Consider the following 19,075-nt stretch of genomic DNA (forward strand, 5'->3'; position numbering starts at 1 on the left):
GGAAGACCTCATCCGCATCATCTCTGCTACGCCTCCGTCAGGGAAGTCTCACCGTGGGCCAATATGCCATACGGTTCCGTACCCTTGCCTCGGAGCTGGCCTGGGATAATGACGCTCTGGTTTCCGTCTTCTGGGAGGGTCTGTCCGGCCATATAAAAGATGAACTTGCCAGTCGGGATATTCCTACCACTCTCGATGACCTAATAACTCTTGCCACCCGGATTGACCTGCGGTTCCAGGAGCGTGCCAAAGAGGTCACCCGTGAGAGGAGGTTTCCACGTCTAGCTCCTACTTTTCAGAAACCCGTCACTCCCTCCGTCTCTCCTCAGCTACACTCTCCTGAGCCTATGCAGGTCGACCAGACCAAGATGGTCGGTTCTCGGCAAGAATCTCGCCGAGCCGAGGGAAGCTGTTTCTATTGTGGCAGTATGATGCACTTCATCCGTTCCTGCCCGGAAAAGCCGGGAAACGCCAGTGTCTAGGACCACTCGGAGAGGTCGTCCTAGACAAAAGTAAGCCCTCTCCGTCTCTGACCTTACCGGTCTCTATTGCTTGGGGAGAAAACCGTCTCTTTGAACTCGCCCATCTGGATTCTGGAGCTGCTGGAAACCTCATCTCCCAGTCTCTGGTAGAGAGATACCATATTCCCACCAAGTCCCTGGCTGAACCATTGTCAGCCGCCTCCGTGGATGGAAGACTTCTCTCGGAGACCATCCTGCTCGTCACCGAACCCATAACCCTGCAGGTGGGAATGCTGCACTCTGAGGAGATCTCATTCCATGTGCTGTCCGGACTTTCTCACTTCCTGTTGCTAGGTCTACCTTGGCTCCAGACACATGAACCCGTATTGAACTGGCGGTCCGGTGAAGTACTCCGATGGGGTCCTGATTGCCATAGGACCTGCCTGGTCCCGGTCCGTCCACTTCGCCCTCAGCCTACTCCAGCTAACTTACCTGGTCTCCCGGCTCCCTACTGGCCCTATGCGGACGTCTTCGGTAAGAAGGAAGCTGAGACGTTGCCACCCCATAGGCCATACGATTGCCCGATCGACCTGGTACCTGGCACCACTCATCCCCGTGGGCGTATCTACCCGTTGTCTGCAGCCGAGACCCGAGCCATGTCTGGGTACATTGAAGAGAATCTGGCTAGGGGATTTATCCGAAAATCTACCTCCCCGGCTGGAGTCGGATTCTTCTTTGTCAAAAAGAAAGATGGCTCGCTACGTCCCTGTATTGACTACAGAGGACTCAATCTCATCACGGTAAAAAACAAATATCCCCTGCCACTCATCTCCGAATTGTTTGACCGTCTCAAGGGCTCCAGGATCTTCTCCAAGCTGGATCTACGAGGAGCGTATAATCTGGTCCGTATCCGTCAAGGAGACGAGTGGAAGACGGCATTCAATACCCGGGACGGTCACTACGAGTACCTTGTGATGCCCTTCGGTCTCTGTAATGCTCCCAAGGTCTTTCAGGAACTAGTCAACGACATCTTCCGTGACCTCCTGTAATCCTGCGTAGTGGTATACCTGGACGATATCTTGGTCTTCTCTCCGGATCTCCCCACACACCGGAGGGATGTTCGTCAGGTCCTGCTTAGGCTTCGGCAGAACCACCTTTACGCCAAATACGAGAAGTGCCTCTTCGATCAGACCTCCCTTCCGTTCTTGGGCTATGTCATCTCCCAAACAGGTCTGCAAATGGATCCCGAGAAGCTCTCTTCCGTTCTAAAATGGCCTCGTCCTGAAGGTTTGAAGGCGATACAGCAATTCCTGGGCTTCGCTAATTATTATCGTCTTTTCATCCCACACTTCTCGTCTCGGACTGCTCCCATGTCTGCACTTACCCGTAAGGGGGCTAACCCCAGAACATGGTCGCCTGAAGCCGAGGAGGCCTTCCTTTCCCTAAAGAAAGCCTTCGCCTCTGCTCCCGTCCTGCACCGTCCGGACTGTAATAAACAATTCTACCTGGAGGTTGATGCCTCCTCTTCCGGAGCCGGAGCGGTGCTCACCCAGAAGTCTTCTACTGGGAGAATGGTAACGTGCGGCTTCTTCTCCAAAATCTTCTCCTCGTCGGAGCGCAACTACTCCATTGGAGACTGGGAATTGCTAGCCATCAAATTGGCACTGGGAGAGTGGCGCTATCTGCTTGAAGGGGCTCTCTACCCGGTAATTATCTACACGGATCACAAAAACCTGGCATATCTCCAAAATGCCCAGAGACTCAATCCTCGCCAGGCCCGGTGGTCGTTGTTTTTTGCCCGCTTCGACTTCATTCTTCATTTCCGTCCGGCGGACAAGAACGTCAAAGCTGATGCCTTGTCCCGGTCCTTCCTGTCCTCCGATCAAGAGGAGGAACCTACGCACATCATCGACTCCTCCAAGGTGATGAATGTGGCCCCCTTGGATCTGACTCGTCTTCCACCCGGTAAGACGTTCGTAGCTGTGCCAGATCGGGAGAGGGTTCTTCGCTGGGGACATTCTTCTAAACTAGCTGGCCATGCTGGCCAAAAGAAGACCTTCCAACTTATTACCCGGCATTACTGGTGGCCTACCCTGCGTAAGGACGTGGTAGACTTCGTCGCGGCCTGTTCATCCTGTGCCCGTAACAAAGTTCCCCAACATCTACCTGCCGGCCATCTCCTGCCCCTTCCCGTACCTGCTGCTCCTTGGCAACACATCGCTATGGACTTTATCACCGACCTTCCAGTTTCTGCCGGTTGCACTGTCATTTGGGTTGTCGCTGACCGTTTTTCTAAGATGGCCCACTTCATTCCCCTGCCTGGTCTTCCGTCTGCACCCGAGCTGGCTAAAGACTTTATCCGCCACATCTTCCGTCTCCATGGTCTGCCCCTCCACATCGTGTCGGATCGTGGGGTTCAGTTCACCTCTCGCTTCTGGAGAGCCACATGTAAGCTGCTGGACATTACCCTGGATTTCTCCTCCGCTTACCACCATCAGTCCAATGGTCAAGTGGAGCGGATCAATCAGATCTAGTCCAGCTACCTCCGGCACTTCGTTGATGCTCACCACTCGGACTGGGTGGATCTCCTACCATGGGCCGAGTTCTCTTATAACAACCATGAGAGCGAGTCCTCTTCCAAATCCCTGTTCTTTATATTCGGTGGCCAACATCCCCGGATTCCACTTCCTGTCTCCGTTTCTGTGGACAACCCTGCTGCGGAGTCTCTTGTCAGCGAATTTTCTACTATTTGGGAGAGCACCAGGTCCGCTCTTCTTCTCTCCTCTGAGCGGATGAAGAGATATGCTGATAAGAGACGTCTGGATCTGCCCCAATTCCGTCCGGGAGACAAGGTTTGGCTCTCATCCAAACATGTGCGGCTCAAAGTACCCTCCTACAAGTTGGGTCCTCGATTCATCGGCCCCTTCGAAGTCCTCAGGCAAATTAACCCTGTGGCCTACAAATTAAAACTCCCGGCCACCCTACGGATCCCCAACTCCTTCCACGTATCTCTCCTCAAACCCGTTGTCTTTAACTTTTTTTCCAAAAATCCAGGTGCCCCTCCTGCTCCGGTTTCCGCTGATGACATCTTTGAGGTAGAGAGTATTCTGGCCTCCAAGAGGGTAAGAGGAAAAACCTTTTTTCTGGTAGATTGGAAGGGGTTTGGTCCTGAGGAGAGAACTTGGGAACCCAGGGAGAACATCAACGCCCCGCTTCTCCTTGAGAAATTTCTTTCTGGCCAAAAAAAGAGGGGGCCTAAAGGGGGGGGTACTGTAGCATCGGCGTCTCTGCCCCGTTCTAGGCAGATACGCCGTCCCTCTCACCTCCCCGCTCCTGGCGCGGCTTCCTCCAGCGCTGCTCTACCCGCTGCTTCCGGCACGCGCTCCTTCCCGGGTAGTGTGCTTAGGGCGCGCGCGCGCGCGCTCCCCCTCTCTTAAAGGGACCACGCGCGCCGTCCTAAGGAGTCCCCGGCCAATTGCCGGAGGACCTACCATATAAAAGGCACCTCCTACAAAATGGAGGTGCCCGAGCAATGTTGTAGCACTGTTCACTACTCTGCTTCAGCCCTCAGGTCCCGTTGCCAGTTACCTGCCAGATACCTGCCAGATTCCTGCCAGTCTGCTGTCTAATTCCTGCCTGATATCCTGCTACCTGCCTGCTAGCCTGAGGTCCGACGGTCTGCCTTCCTACTCCTGTCAGTCTGTCTAAGGACCAGCTTGCTCGATCACCTGGGAGCGCACATCAACTACCTGCCTGCTTGCCTGAGGTCCGACGGTCTGCCTTCCAACTCTTGTCAGTCTGTCTATGGACCAGCTTGCCCGCTCACCTGGGAGCGCACATCTGCTACCTGTCTGCTAGCCTACCTGGAGGCTCTGCCGTCACGTGCTGTGACCACCTGCCTGTCCAGTGACTCCTGCCCGCTCACCTGGGAGCGCTCATCTGCCGCCTGTCTGTTGGTCTTCCTGGAGGCTCCGCCGTCACATGCTGTGACCACCCGTTTATCCAGAGACTCTCGCCTGCTCACCTGGGAGCTCACGTCTACCATCAGCCGCCACAGGTCGTACCAACCCTTTACCCAGAGACTGCCCCGGTCACTTGCCGTGACCATCTGCCCGTTCACCCAGAGACTGCCCCGGTCACTTGCCGTGACCATCTGCCCGTTCACCCAGAGACTGCCCCGGTCACTTGCCGTGACCATCTGCCCGTTCATCCAGAGACTGCCCCGGTCACTTGCCGTGACCTCCTGCCCGTTCTTCTAGAGACTGTCCCGGTCACCTGCTGTGACTGCCTGCCTGGTCGCCACCCGCTCCCTTACAAGGACCGCCCCCTTGTATAGTAGCCCAGAGGTTCCGCCTCCCAGACCCGTTACACCCAGTACCAGATGCCCAGGCGGCACTACTTCTCAAAGAAAGGTGTGCCTGCGCTCCACCAGCATGTCGCACACAACATCACCGCTTCTTTGAGAAACTCTGTGTGTGACAGGGTGCATTTCACCACAGACACTTGGACGAGTAGGCATGGACAGGGGCGTTACATGTCGCTGACAGGGCACTGGGTAACTATGGTGACAGCAGGACAAGGGGCTGCTGTCCAAGTCTTGCCGTCCCCGCGAGTTGTACGTCAATCCTCTTTATCTAGAAGTTCCTCCACTGCTTCTGCCTCCTCAACCTCCTCTCGGTCCTCCACCTGCACCCAAAGCCTGTCTGGTAATGCCACCTGCTTTCTAACTGCGCACCTCCTTACTATGCTGGCAGCAGGGCTCAACGGCATCAGTGTTAACTTGGAAATGTCTGGGAAATGTGAGTCACACAGCTGAGGACTTGTGGTCAGCTCTGGAGACCCAGTTTCATGAATGGTTGTCTCCACTGGACCTGCAACCAGGGAAGGCCGTGTGCGACAATGCTGCAAACCTGGGTGCGGCCCTTCGCCGGGGCAATGTTACACACGTGCCTTGTATGGCTCACGTGTTGAACCTGGTTGTCCATAAATTTTTAGCCCACTATCCCGGACTAGATGACCTTCTGCAGAGGGCACGGTCGCTGTGTGCTCACTTCCGCCGTTCGCATCCCGCAGCTCAACGACTTACATCTCTACAGAAGACGTTGGGCCTGCCAGTTCACCGGCTGAAATGCGATGTTCCGACACGGTGGAATTCAACTCTGCACATGTTGCAGCGACTGTGGCAGCACCGACAAGCCCTGATGCAATAGTTTCTGACGTATAGCCTGGGCCAACGAGATCCAGAGGTGGGGAAAATCACACAGCAGGAGTGGTCTCAGATCAGGGACCTATGAAGTTGACGCGCCCCCTGGGCCGTGGGGTACCCGGAGCCGGGCCGCTAGACGCTGGGGGTTGTAGTCACTGTGGTGGTGACCTGGTCCGTGACCCAGGGCGGTCAATCCAACGGTAATTTGTATATATGGATTTTATAATGTCCGACTACGCCACCTGTGGAGTGCGGCCAAAGGGGCCGCCGCTGCGGAACAGTCCTCTGAAGCTGGTGGTTTTGCTGCAATGGTATTATTACTCACCACAGGAAGAGTGTAGCTTCAGGGCAGTGTGGGTGGATGATGGTGGTTGTAGTGCAGGGAGTCAGTAATGAACACAGAGTCCGTGTGATGCAGTCCCAAGATCTTTACTCACAGTTGTTGCAGTCCAGATTACAGGTACCAGAGCTATCTCACCCGTCGTGCTGTGCGTACTCAGTGAGGGGCTCAGTCCACCCCCAGATAGCTCCGGAGTACTTAGCAGGACCCCCTTCTGTGTGTCCTTTCTCTGGCCTTCTCCCTGCACCTCACACCCAGTGACACTTCTATCCGGTATCCTCGGGCCTTGGCGGGCGACTCGTGTTCCGTCCCCTGGGTCCTATGTGGCTACCTTCTTAGTGAGACTGGTGTGGACTTTTGCCTGCAGTACATGAAATGCTGCAGCCTCCGGTTTCTAGTTGAGCCTTGCTGTTTCTCCTCTAGTTGAGGGACCGGTTCCCCTTATCTGGCCTGACCCCTCTACCTCCTGGTAGCAGCGGGAGTACAGGTGGCCTTCTGCACGGCCCATAGCCCTAGGGTCCCTTCGGTTCCTGGAGCCTTCCTGCTCCCACTCCTCTCTTCTCTCCTTCAGTCCTGGGCCTCCCAGGCTAGGCCCGCCTCCGGAGCAGAGCTCATGCCGAGCCTCTGCTCCTGTCACTTTTCCTCTTCTGACTGGCTTGCTCTTTCTAAGATGGCTTCCTATTTATACTCTCCCTATCATGTGCTCCCCTAAGCTGCTCCCCTAAGCACCCACTACATAGGATCCTCCCACCAGCTAGGGACCTGGGACTGTAGTCTCCCTTAGGAGCAATCTCGCCCTAACCCCACTGCGGGTATGTGTTGGATGCAGGTGTTAGGGTCCCGAGCCATACGCCTACCTTACCTGAGGGTGAGATACCACACCTCTGGGTGAGATGCAGTAACTCTGTGGTGACTGCACCCTCAGGGGCGCCACACACCTTTCTGCACAGTTTTGAAATGGCGACGAAGATGTTTAGTGCTGACGACGATGCCATTATCAGCATAACTATTCCGGTGATTTACATGCTGGAGCACACATTAAACAGAATTCAGAGTCAGGTGGTCGGACAAGAGGAGGTGGAGGAAGTAGAGGAGGAGTCGTATGCGGAAGGGATAACATCTCCAAGGTCCAGACGGTTGGCAGCACCAAGGAGGCAGGCATGGGAGGGTGGGGGAGAGGGATTAAACAGGGCGCATGGTAGCAGACAAACTGTTGAGGAAGGTGCAGGAGCCGAGGAAGAAGTGGAGGATGAACTGGCGATGGGCATGGAAGACTCATCAGATGAGGGAGACCTTGATCACATTTCTGTTGTGCGAGGTTGGGGGGAGAGGGCAGAGGAAAGAAGCATGATTCTTACCTCGCTACCAACACAACAAGGACTTGGTCCTCCTGGATGCGCAAGACACATGAGTGCCTTCTTGCTGCACTACCTGCAACATGACCCTCAGATTGCAGAATTCGAAGTAATCTCGACTACTGGGTTGCCACACTCTTAGATCCCCGGTACAAAAGTAAATTTGCCGAAATAATTCCTGCCATAAAAAGGGATTGACGCATGCAGGACTATCTGCAGACTCTGTTGCAGAATCTTACATGTGCTTTTCCACAAAACACCAGTGGTGCACGAAGTGAATCTCACAGTTCTAACTTGCCAACCGCGGGACTGTCGAGTCTTCATCACTCAAACCGTAACAGTAACACAGTATCTGCTGGTAACAGCAATTTTGTGAAATCGTTTCACCACTTTTTTAGACCATCCTTTGCAAGGCCACAGGAGACAAGAAGTCTGACACATAGTCAATGCCTAGAGAGGATGGTGCAGGAGTATCTCCAAGTGAACATCGAAGCCATGACTGTGTCACTGGACCCTTGCTCATTTTGGTATTCCAATCTGGAAAAATGGCCGGAGCTCGCCACTCACGCCTTGGAGATCTTGTCATGCCCTGCAGCCAGTGTTCTCTCTGAACGTGTGTTCAGCGCTGCTGATGGTGTGCTGACAGATAAGCGCACGCGGCTGTCCACTGAGAATGTAGACAGACTCACGTTCATAAAGATGAACAAATCATGGATTCGCAAGGACTTTTCTAATCCTGTGTTATCCTTGGGAGGCTAAAAGCTTGAGGATTTGGTAATATCACCTCACCAACCGTTTTAAGCAACTGTGGGGCAATTGATGCCACTTAACCCTAGAACGCATGACCATAAAAATCTACACTTTCATATACCTGGGGCCTTTTAGGCCCGTGTGCAAATAACATTGAATAACTCAAACTGAAATGACAGACAACTATATACATGAAGAATACCTAGAGTTTCAAAATTCTAACTAAAGTAATCTTGCAGAAAATAGAAAACAATTAACAGGGCGGGACTGCGAGGCCCCAGGTATGCGTTCTACGGTTAAGTGGTGTCTGTGCCACAATTTTGGGAAAAAATGGAATCTCTTTTTGGAGTCCCCTTGCTGTGTCTTACGTGACGTTGGCATCGTCAATTCCAGGTGGGTTGGGTCGCTCCCCCCCCCCTTTTAACTGTCAGAAACAACATACACTATGGCTTGGGGTAACACAGATGATTGAGTCTGAAGAGCTGTTTACTCAGAGGTCTGCTCCAAATCTTCAGTGTCTGCTAGTCAGCGTAGAATTTTTAACTACATCTAGCCTAGGCAATACTTTGGGCGTAGTAGCCCAGCTGCGAAGCAAGCTGCACCGCCTGTGTATCTAATAAGAATTTTTAAATGTATCTAGCCTAGGCAGACTGTGGGGACCCCCAACCAAACCCAGACGCTCAGCCCCCCTACCGCCCCCCTTTCCTTGACAATACAATAATGTAACTCTTACAACTGGATGGGTGAGGATCGGTCACAGCTTTATTAACTCTTTTTACTCATTCCATTAGAAAGACATTTTATTTCTAAAATAATTCAGCTTGTTGCAGCATGCCCTGGGTCTCCACTCCGGCAACTTGGCCAACAAGTGTAACTCTCCAACATGTCCTTTCTATTTCCAGGCCACGGAGGATCCTGCGTACTCGTATGCAGGACTCTGACCCCCACCCATCACTCTTAACGCTTGTTCCACTCCGTCCTGGAGTCCTGACAGGAATATGTCCAGTCCAATATCCATTAAGTGAACACCGTCGGGCCGTATGAGGCCTGCTTTATCTCCTTCCAGTTGTCGGTGTCGTACCACTACACCGCCTCTGTCTCTTCTAAATTTTGCCATCCGAATATTTATTACCCGCCTTGTCCGTTCGATGGCCGTGATGTCTCGCGCACCTTGCCATACCGCTATCGGCACAATCTCTGACCATACTATAGCTAGTTTTGTGAAAAATTCTCTGAAGCGCTCAGTGTCTAGTTTCATTATTGCCATTAGCTATGCGCTCTTGTGATGACCTAGGTTGTTTCCCCCGGCCTGTATAACTAAGATGACCAGACATCTTGCCTCTCTCCCTACCTTGATTACCTCCATTAGTACCTGTGGCCATAGCAGGCCTCTAATACCTCTCCAGTTGAAATATGTGTTATGAAACTCTAATTTCCTCCCGCCTGGGCGGACTTTCGCCCTTTAATCTGCCCAATATATATACGAGTGGCCTATCACCCACACTGTTGGCTTAGCGTCACCTGTAAAAGAAACAAACCACGTTAGGATAACAAGTCCGGTCTTATGTATCTTGCCAAACAGGTGGATCACCATCTCTCTATCCTCTGAACTTCTGTTTCTGACAGTCCTGCTCTTGCTGCTTCTGTGGCCGCGCCTATGCGGAATGAGTGTGTCCCGTAATCTTTGGGGTGGTTCCCTGCCGATGTTATGCATTTATTAAATATAGCTTGGAACTGGTATCTTGATAATGGCGTCCCATCAATGTGTGATAGGAACAAATTACTTTGTGATCTGATGGTTAGATATGGTTTTACTATTGTTACCCGACTCAGTGTACCGTTTGTGGGTTGTAGAAGTACCCAAGTGCCCCTGCCCGCTGGAACCATTTTCGATTTGTGTATGTGTAGACGTATTGCATTATTGCCTATGACTACGTCCTGGTGTAATAAGCCTCCACTGGTGCTAATTTTGGATTGAGGGACTAATTCGCTTATGCATAGCGCCCCGAAGAAGGCGATCACAAATGCAGTAGACAGTAGTGTTGCTTCAAATTGTGAGTGTCATGTTAATGGTGTTAGGGATATGATGTGAGAAATCAGTTTTAGTGACACGGGACGGGACGTCTACACTCCTGACTTGGCTGACCCCTTTTCCACCCTTTTATGGATTGTCTGATGATGAATGTTTGTCACATCTCCCCAATTCAGTAGTTGGAAGTGAAATGCTACTCCGGTCAGACACCGCTGCGCTGACGCCCCTGATATGCCCCTCACATTGGTCAACCCGTCTGCCTGCTACTAGTCGTGTCCACTCTTCCCATGCCTTACCGTATGCTTGCCACGTCGACGGGGCAACTGACGCTCTGATTAATGGCATCAACTATTCGCCACTAGATCCCATAGGGAAGGTGGGCAACTGTTGTCCCGATGGGTGGGCATTGTGGAAGAGCTCTGTGAAAATCTGCCAATTGAATTGTTATAAAGTGTTAGCAGCAGCTTTAGACCACTCAGCATAGTGGCTAGCGCGGACCCATACATTGTGTTTTAGGCACAGGAATGCTAGCCTTGGTAGTAGGCCTAGCACTGGGAGAGACAATGATGCCATCTTATTAATGCAGTGCGCTAAGCTGGTGTTTTTTGTTATGAAGCGTATATTTTTGTAAGCCAGGAGCGCGCCCCATATTTCTATTGCTACCACTATTGGGAAGAAAAATTATTTTCAGGGCTAGATGCAGCGAAAAATTATTATTAATTGAAAAGCTGGTGGAGCTTGGTATAGATGGCCTAATACAATGAGACCCACACACTGCTAGAAGGCCAAATATTTTTTCAGAGTTAGATGCAGAAAAAAATTATATTCAGTTTGCAACCTGATGGAGGTCAGTATAGATGGACTAATAGAACAAGTCCCACACACTGCTAGAAGGCCAAATATTTTTTCAGAGGTAGATGCAGACAAAAAATTATTTTGAATTTGCAACCTGATGGAGGTCAGTATAGATGACGAATAGAACAAGTCCCACACACTGCAAGAAGGCCAAATATTTTTTCAGTGCTAGATGCAGAAAAAAATTATATTCAGTTTGCAACCTTATGGAGGTCAGTATAGATGGACTAATAGAACAAGTCCCACACACAGCTAGAAGCCCAATATTTTTTCAGAGGTAGATGCAGAAAAAAATTATATTCAGTTTGCAACCTGATGGAGGTCTGTATAGATGGATTAATAGAACAAGTCCCACACACAGCTAGAAGCCCAATAATTTTTCAGAGGTAGATGCAGAAAAAAATATATTCAGTTTGCAACCTGATGGAGGTCTGTATAGATGGATTAATAGAACAAGTCCCACACAGAGCTAGAAGCCCAATATTTTTTCAGAGGTAGATGCAGAAAAAAATATATTCAGTTTGCAACCTGATGGAGGTCTGTATAGATGGATTAATAGAACAAGTCCCACACACAGCTAGAAGCCCAATATTTTTTCAGAGGTAGATGCAGAAAAAAATATATTCAGTTTGCAACCTGATGGAGGTCAGTATAGATGGACTAATAGAACAAGTCCCACACACTTCTAGAAGGCTAAACATTTTTTCAGAGCTAGATGCAGAAAAATATCATATTCAATTTGCAACCTGATGGAGGTCAGTATAGATGGACTAATAGAACAAGTCACACACACAGCTAGAAGGCCAAATATTTTTTCAGAGGTAGATGCAGAAAAAAATTATATTCAGTTTGTAACCTTATGGAGGTCAGTATAGATGGACTAATAGAACAAGTCCCACACACAGCTAGAAGCCCAAATAATTTTTCAGAGGTAGATGCAGAAAAAAATTATATTCAGTTTGCAACCTGATGGAGGTCAGTATAGATGGACTAATAGAACAAGTCCCACACACTGCTGGAAAGCCAAACATTTTTTCAGAGCTAGATGCAGAAAAATATTATATTCAATTTGCAACCTGATGGAGGTCAGTATAGATGGACTAATAGAACAAGTCCCACACACTGCTAGAAGGCCAAATATTTTTTCAGAGGTAGATGCAGACAAAAAATTATTTTGAATTTGCAACCTGATGGAGGTCAGTATAGATGACTAATAGAACAAGTCCCACACACTGCTAGAAGGCCAAATATTTTTTCAGTGCTAGATGCAGAAAAAAATTATATTCAGTTTGCAACCTTATGGAGGTCAGTATAGATGGACTAATAGAACAAGTCCCACACACAGCTAGAAGCCCAAATATTTTTTCAGAGGTAGATGCAGAAAAAAATTATATTCAGTTTGCAACCTGATGGAGGTCTGTATAGATGGATTAATAGAACAAGTCCCACACACAGCTAGAAGCCCAATATTTTTTCAGAGGTAGATGCAGAAAAAAATATATTCAGTTTGCAACCTGATGGAGGTCTGTATAGATGGATTAATAGAACAAGTCCCACACACAGCTAGAAGCCCAATATTTTTTCAGAGGTAGATGCAGAAGAAAATATATTCAGTTTGCAACCTGATGGAGGTCTGTATAGATGGATTAATAGAACAAGTCCCACACACAGCTAGAAGCCCAATATTTTTTCAGAGGTAGATGCACAAAAAAATATATTCAGTTTGCAACCTGATGGAGGTCAGTATAGATGGACTAATAGAACAAGTCCCACACACTGATAGAAGGCCAAACATTTTTTCAGAGCTAGATGCAGAAAAATATTATATTCAATTTGCAACCTGATGGAGGTCAGTATAGATGGACTAAAAGAACAAGTCCCACACACAACTAGAAGGCCAAATATATTTTCAGAGGTAGATGCAGAAAAAAATTATATTCAGTTTGCAACCTTATGGAGGTCAGTATAGATGGACTAATAGAACAAGTCCCACACACAGCTAGAAGCCCAAATATTTTTTCAGAGGTAGATGCAGAAAAAAATTAAATTCAGTTTGCAACCTGATGGAGGTCTGTATAGATGGATTAATAGAACAAGTCCCACACACAGCTAGAAGCCCAATATTTTTTCAGAGGTAGATGCAGAAAAAAATATATTCAGGTTGCAACCTGATGGAGGTCTGTATAGATGGATTAATAGAACAAGTCCCACACACAGCTAGAAGCCCAATATTTTTTCAGAGGTAGATGCAGAAAAAAATATATTCAGTTTGCAACCTGATGGAGGTCAGTATAGATGGACTAATAGAACAAGTCCCACACACTGCTACAAGGCCAAACATTTTTTCAGACCTAGATGCAGAAAAATATTATATTCAATTTGCAACCTGATGGAGGTCAGTATAGATGGACTAATAGAACAAGTCCCACACACAGCTAGAAGGCCAAATATTTTTTCAGAGGTAGATGCAGAAAAAAATTGTATTCAGTTTGCAACCTTATGGAGGTCAGTATAGATGGACTAATAGAACAAGTCCCACACACAGCTAGAAGCCCAAATATTTTTTCAGAGGTAGATGCAGAAAAAAATTATATTCAGTTTGCAACCTGATGGAGGTCAGTATAGATGGACTAATAGAACAAGTCCCACACACTGCTAGAAGCCCAAACATTTTTTCAGAGCTAGATGCAGAAAAATATTATATTCAATTTGCAACCTGATGGAGGTCAGTATAGATGGACTAATAGAACAAGTTCCACACACAGCTAGAAGCCCAAATATTTTTTCAGAGGTAGATGCAGAAAAAAATTATATTCAGTTTGCAACCTGATGGAGGTCTGTATAGATGGATTAATAGAACAAGTCCCACACACAGCTAGAAGCCCAATATTTTTTCAGAGGTAGATGCAGAAAAAAAATATATTCAGTTTGCAACCTGATGGAGGTCTGTATAGATGGATTAATAGAACAAGTCCCACACACAGCTAGAAGCCCAATATTTTTTCAGAGGTAGATGCAGAAAAAAATATATTCAGTTTGCAACCCGATGGAGGTCAGTATAGATGGACTAATACAACAAGTCCCACACACAGCTAGAAGCCCAATATTTTTTCAGAGGTAAATGCAGAAAAAAATATATTCAGTTTGCAACCTGATGGAGGTCTGTATAGATGGATTAATAGAACAAGTCCCACACACAGCTAGAAGCCCAATATTTTTTCAGAGGTAGATGCAGAAAAAAATATATTCAGTTTGCAACCTGATGGAGGTCTGTATAGATGGATTAATAGAACAAGTCCCACACACAGCTAGAACCCCAATATTTTTTCAGAGCTAGATGCAGAAAAAAATTATATTCAATTTGCAACCTGATGGAGGTCAGTATAGATGGACTAATAGAATGATGCTATGCCCAAAAGATTTTACTTCACTAGGTGCAGTAAAAAAATTGGTATTCTATACACAGGTGGTATATCTTGCATCACAGATAGGCTACTCCACTGACTAACACACTCTGCAATAGGCCAAAAAGGATTAGCTTTGCTAGATTCAGCCAAATGCTGTGAAAAAAACTTGCACAGCACTGGCACAGACCTGCCTGGCAAAAACTGATAGGAACTGATGAAACCTAGTCCTGAAAAGGACTCCAATTACAATTAGTCTTTACTCCCACAATCTATCTATTTAAGAGCACAGACCTGCCTGATAAAAGTCGTAGGAAATGCTGTAACCTAGTCCTTAAAAGGACTGCAATCACAACTATTCCCTACTCCCAAGCTATCTGTAGATTTGTGCGAAAATTGGCTTGAAATTAACAAGGTATAGCGCACACAGCAACAGCGGTGCCGTCTAACACGCAGCTGCAGCAGTGAGAAAATGGTGGCGACGGGGAAAATGGCTTGGTCTTATAGGGCAAGGACATGTGACATACACTGCCAATGACACATGCCCTTGCTTGTGTGAAAAAAAGCACTTCGCTCCGTGTGTGCGCTGCTGATAGGCTGACAGATTGCACCTCCCCACTGCAAATGCGGGAAACAGAAAAAAAAATGGAGATCTTCATTGTTCCTGCAGAGATCCATCCCCTGCCCCTCCCCCCACCCCGCTGTACACTCAAACTGCGTATTAACATTAATCCAGTTATGATTTTGGTGCACGAACGGTTATCGAACATAACCTCGAACAGCCGAATTTTTCTCAAATTGTTCGTGTTCGCCGAATGGCTCGAACACCGCCCAAAACAGCTCTAATTTGAGATTGGCGAACAGTTCGAGTAGAACAACGCTCATCTCTAGACACAACGCCCCACTCAGAGCGGCTGAGCTCACTGATCGGCTGCAGCGCTCTCGACGGAACGTCAGCTTCACGGCCAATACCACAGGCCGGGAGCAGAGGCGAGACTCACCGGTAGACCCGGGTAGGGTGAGCAGAGCGTGGTTAGTTGCTTTCTAATAGCCTGCAGCCGGGGATTAACTTTTAATGAAAGGGAACAATCCCTTTGACTGTCTGCAGCGCGCCACACCTAGGAAGTGCACTCTCACACACAAGCCAGCATGCACACGTGCTCGCACGTGACAACACCCCCTATCTGCCCCTACAACCTCTCCGTCACCATGCGTCAGAATCTCCAGCCTGTTTTATGATTTCAGGGCCCTAGCAGGAATCACCCCCCCCCTCCCCAATTCCTTCCTTGCCTTCCTTGCACTGAGGTTAGCTCTTTGTCAGCCGTCTGGCTTGGTTACACAAGCTTCTTTGCAGAGAAACATGTTACTTCTGCTGGCCCTCGGTAGGCTGCAGGCATCCAAAACCTTCCCTGGGCACCTGCTGAAAGCCTGGCCCCTTCACGGCCCCGGGTGCTTTTAACGCCATCATTTCCACACGGCGAGCTGCGGAGTCAATAAGCACTCCTAGCCGTGGCAAGGAGCTCGGTGTCAGGCCTGCGTGAAGGCGGCGGGCTAGCGTACTTAGCTGCCAACTGGCTCAGAGGCCTTGGGGCTTCCATCATCTAAGTTACTTAAGGTGGGTGTCCGGCAAGGCACCGTTCCATGCTAGCCGAGCTGGGCAGTAGGGCAAAACGTCATCAAAATGGTCTACAGCACCCGGTGTTCCCAGGAGGTATCCCATCCAAGTACTGTCCGAGCCCATCCCTGCTTTGCTTCCGAGATCAGACGAGATCAGGCATATCCAAGGTGGTATGGCCAGTAGACGCTACTTGATTCATCGCCCGGCCAGCCTTTCTCAGGATCGCTTGGTGGCGAGCAATCTGGACGTGACGGGGCGGGCTCCGAAGGGTCCATGCAAAGGCTGTGCCATCCCTACAGGTGTGGTTTGTTTAGCAGTGATTCACCCGCCGCATCAGGTGTCTTCAAAAATGTCTCGGCGCAGGGTCACCTGCAGGCTAAACCCTTCATCGCGGTAATGTGACAGAAAGAGCAAGCTGGACCCGTAACGTGGGGGCGGAGCGAGACATCCAGGGGTGAATGAACGAAGAGGGTGAGATGGTTGCCAGTGACTTTGAGCTGCTCTTCAGGGTTGAGGGTCATGTTGCCTGCAAAGGTCTTCTGCTTGGGGTTACCGGTGATTGCCTCCAGCCACGCGGGAGACGCTGGTCCTGGTGAAAAGGAGCCTAGTATTAAAAGTAAAGAAGCAACAATGCTGGAGGCCCACGGTGATCAGAAGGATGCTGGTATTTTGCAGAGATGAAATATCGCAAGAGAGAAAGCAAATGAAAAAAAGAAAAGAGAATGAATGTGTGCACTTGTGAAAGGGAATGGAAAAAAGGCATAGAAGAGAGTGCCCCCTGCTGGTGGAAGGAAGGAAAAAGCAAAAGCCTACAGCACCTGGTATTCCCAGGCAGTCTCCCATCCAAGTATTAACCAGGCCCAACCCTGCTTAGCTTCCAAGATCAGGCAAGATCGGGCACGTTCAGGGTGCTGTGGCCTTAGGCACAGACATGCCTCTCACTTGCTGCTTTTCTACTTTGACGTCTGGCTGCCGGCTGCCCTTTCCAGTGCTCAGCAAGACCAGGTCCTTTTGTGCTTTCCCTTCTCTTCAATTTTTTTGCTGGCTTCCTTAAAAGGTCTTGTAGACACAACGCCCCACTCAGAGCCGCTGAGTTCACTGATTGGCTGCAGCGCTGTCGACGGAACGTCAGCTTCACGGCCAATGCCTCATGCCGGGAGCAGAGGCGAGACTCACCGGTAGACCCGGGTAGGGTGAGTAGAGCGCGGTTAGTTGCTTTCTAATAGCCTGCAGCAGGGGATTAACTTTTAATGAAAGGGAACAATCCCTTTGACTGTCTGCAGCGCGCCACACCTAGGAAGCGCACTCTCACACACAAGCCAGCATGCACACGTGCTCGCACGTGACAACACACCCTATCTGCCCCAACATCCTCTCCGTCACCATGAGTCAGACTCTCCTGCCTGTTTTATGATTTCAGGGCCCTAGCAGGAATCACACCCCCCCTCCCCAATTCCTTCCACACCTTCCTTGCCTTCCTTGCACTGAGGTTAGCTCTTTGTCAGCCGTCTGGCTTGGTTACACAAGCTTCTTTGCAGAGAAACATGTTACTTCTGCTGGCCCTCGCTAGGCGGCCGGCATCCAAAACCTTCCCTGGGCACCTGCTGAAAGCCTGGCCCCTTCACGGCCCCAGGTGCTTTTAACGCCATCATTTCCACACGTCGAGCTGCGGAGTCAATAAGCACTCCTAGCCGTGGCAAGGAGCTCGGTGTCAGGCCTGCGTGAAGGCGGCAGGGTAGCGTACTTAGCTGCCAACTGGCTCAGAGGCCTTGGGGCTTCCATCATCTAAGTTACTTAAGGTCGGTGTCCGGCAAGGCGCCGTTCCATGCTAGCAGAGCTGGGCAGTAGGGCAAAATGTCATCAAAATGGTCTACAGCATCCGGTGTTCCCAGGACGTCTCCCATCCAAGTACTGTCCGAATCCTGCATTGCTTTGATTTCGAGATCAGACGAGATCGGGCGTATCCAAGGTGGTATGGCCAGTAGACGCTGCTCGATCCATCGCCCGGCCAGCCTTTCTCAGGATCGCTTGGTGGTGAGCAATCTGGCTGTGACGGGGCGGGCTCCGAAGGGTCCATGCAAAGGCTGTGCCGTCCCTACAGGTGTGGTTTGTTTAGCAGTGATTGACGCGCCGCATCAGGTGTCTTCAAAAATGTATCGGCGCAGGGTCTCCTGCAGGCTAAACCCTTCATCGCGGTAATGTGACAGAAAGAGCATGCTGGACCCGTAACTTGGGGGCGGAGCGAGACGTCCAGGGGTGAATGAAGGAAGAGTGTGAGATGGTTGCCAGGGACTTTGAGCTGCTCTTCAGGGGGGAGGGTCGTGTTGCCTGCAAAGGTCTTCTGCTTGAGGTTACCGGTGGTTGCCTCTAGCCTCCCGGGAGACGCTGATCCTGGTGAAAAGGAGCCTAGTATTAAAAGTAAAGAAGCAACAATGCTGGAGGCCCACGGTGATCAGAAGGATGCTGGTATTTTGCAGAGATGAAATAGCGCAAGAGAGAAAGCAAATGATAATAAGAAAAGAGAATGAATGTGTGCACTTGTGAAAGGGAATAGAAAAAAGGCACAGAAAGAGTGCCCCCTGCTGGTGGAAGGAAAGAAAAAGCAAAAGCCTACAGCACCTGGTAGTCCCAGGTGGTCTTCCTTCCAAGTACTAACCAGTCTCCAACACTGCTTAGCTTCCGAGATCAGACGAGATCAGGCATGTTCAGGGTGGTGTGGCCGTAGGCAGAGACAAGCCTCTCACTTGCTGCTTTTCTACTTTGAAGTCTGGCTGCCGGCTGCCCTTTCCAGTGCTCAGCAAGACCAGGTCCTTTTGTGCTTTCTCTTCTCTTCAATTTTTTTGCTGGCTTCCTTAAAAGGTCTTGTAGACACAACGCGCCACTCAGAGCCGCTGAGCTCACTGATGGGCTGCAGCGCTGTCGACGGAACTTCTGCTTCACGGCCAATGCCACAGGCCGAGAGCAGAGGCGAGACTCACCGGTAGACCCGGGTAGGGTGAGCAGAGCGCGGTTAGTTGCTTTCTAATAGCCTGCAGCCGGGGATTAACTTTTAAT

The 19,075-nt window shown here is 49.6% G+C and overlaps 4 pseudogenes; all 4 read right to left on the reverse strand.

Moving 5' to 3' along the window:
- Nucleotides 1-16,086: 16,086 nt before the first annotated feature.
- Nucleotides 16,087-16,206, reverse strand: LOC141267895 (5S ribosomal RNA; annotated as a pseudogene).
- A 621-nt stretch (nucleotides 16,207-16,827) lies between these two features.
- Nucleotides 16,828-16,946, reverse strand: LOC141269411 (5S ribosomal RNA; annotated as a pseudogene).
- Nucleotides 16,947-17,888: 942 nt separating this feature from the next.
- Nucleotides 17,889-18,008, reverse strand: LOC141270030 (5S ribosomal RNA; annotated as a pseudogene).
- Nucleotides 18,009-18,628: 620 nt separating this feature from the next.
- On the reverse strand, nucleotides 18,629-18,748 carry LOC141269712 (5S ribosomal RNA; annotated as a pseudogene).
- Nucleotides 18,749-19,075: the final 327 nt, after the last annotated feature.

This window comes from Phyllobates terribilis, unplaced genomic scaffold, assembly GCF_046119375.1.
Source record: "Phyllobates terribilis strain yellow unplaced genomic scaffold, ASM4611937v1 Scaffold_4__5_contigs__length_816908805, whole genome shotgun sequence".
In the NCBI taxonomy this organism is placed as follows: Eukaryota; Metazoa; Chordata; class Amphibia; order Anura; family Dendrobatidae; genus Phyllobates; species Phyllobates terribilis.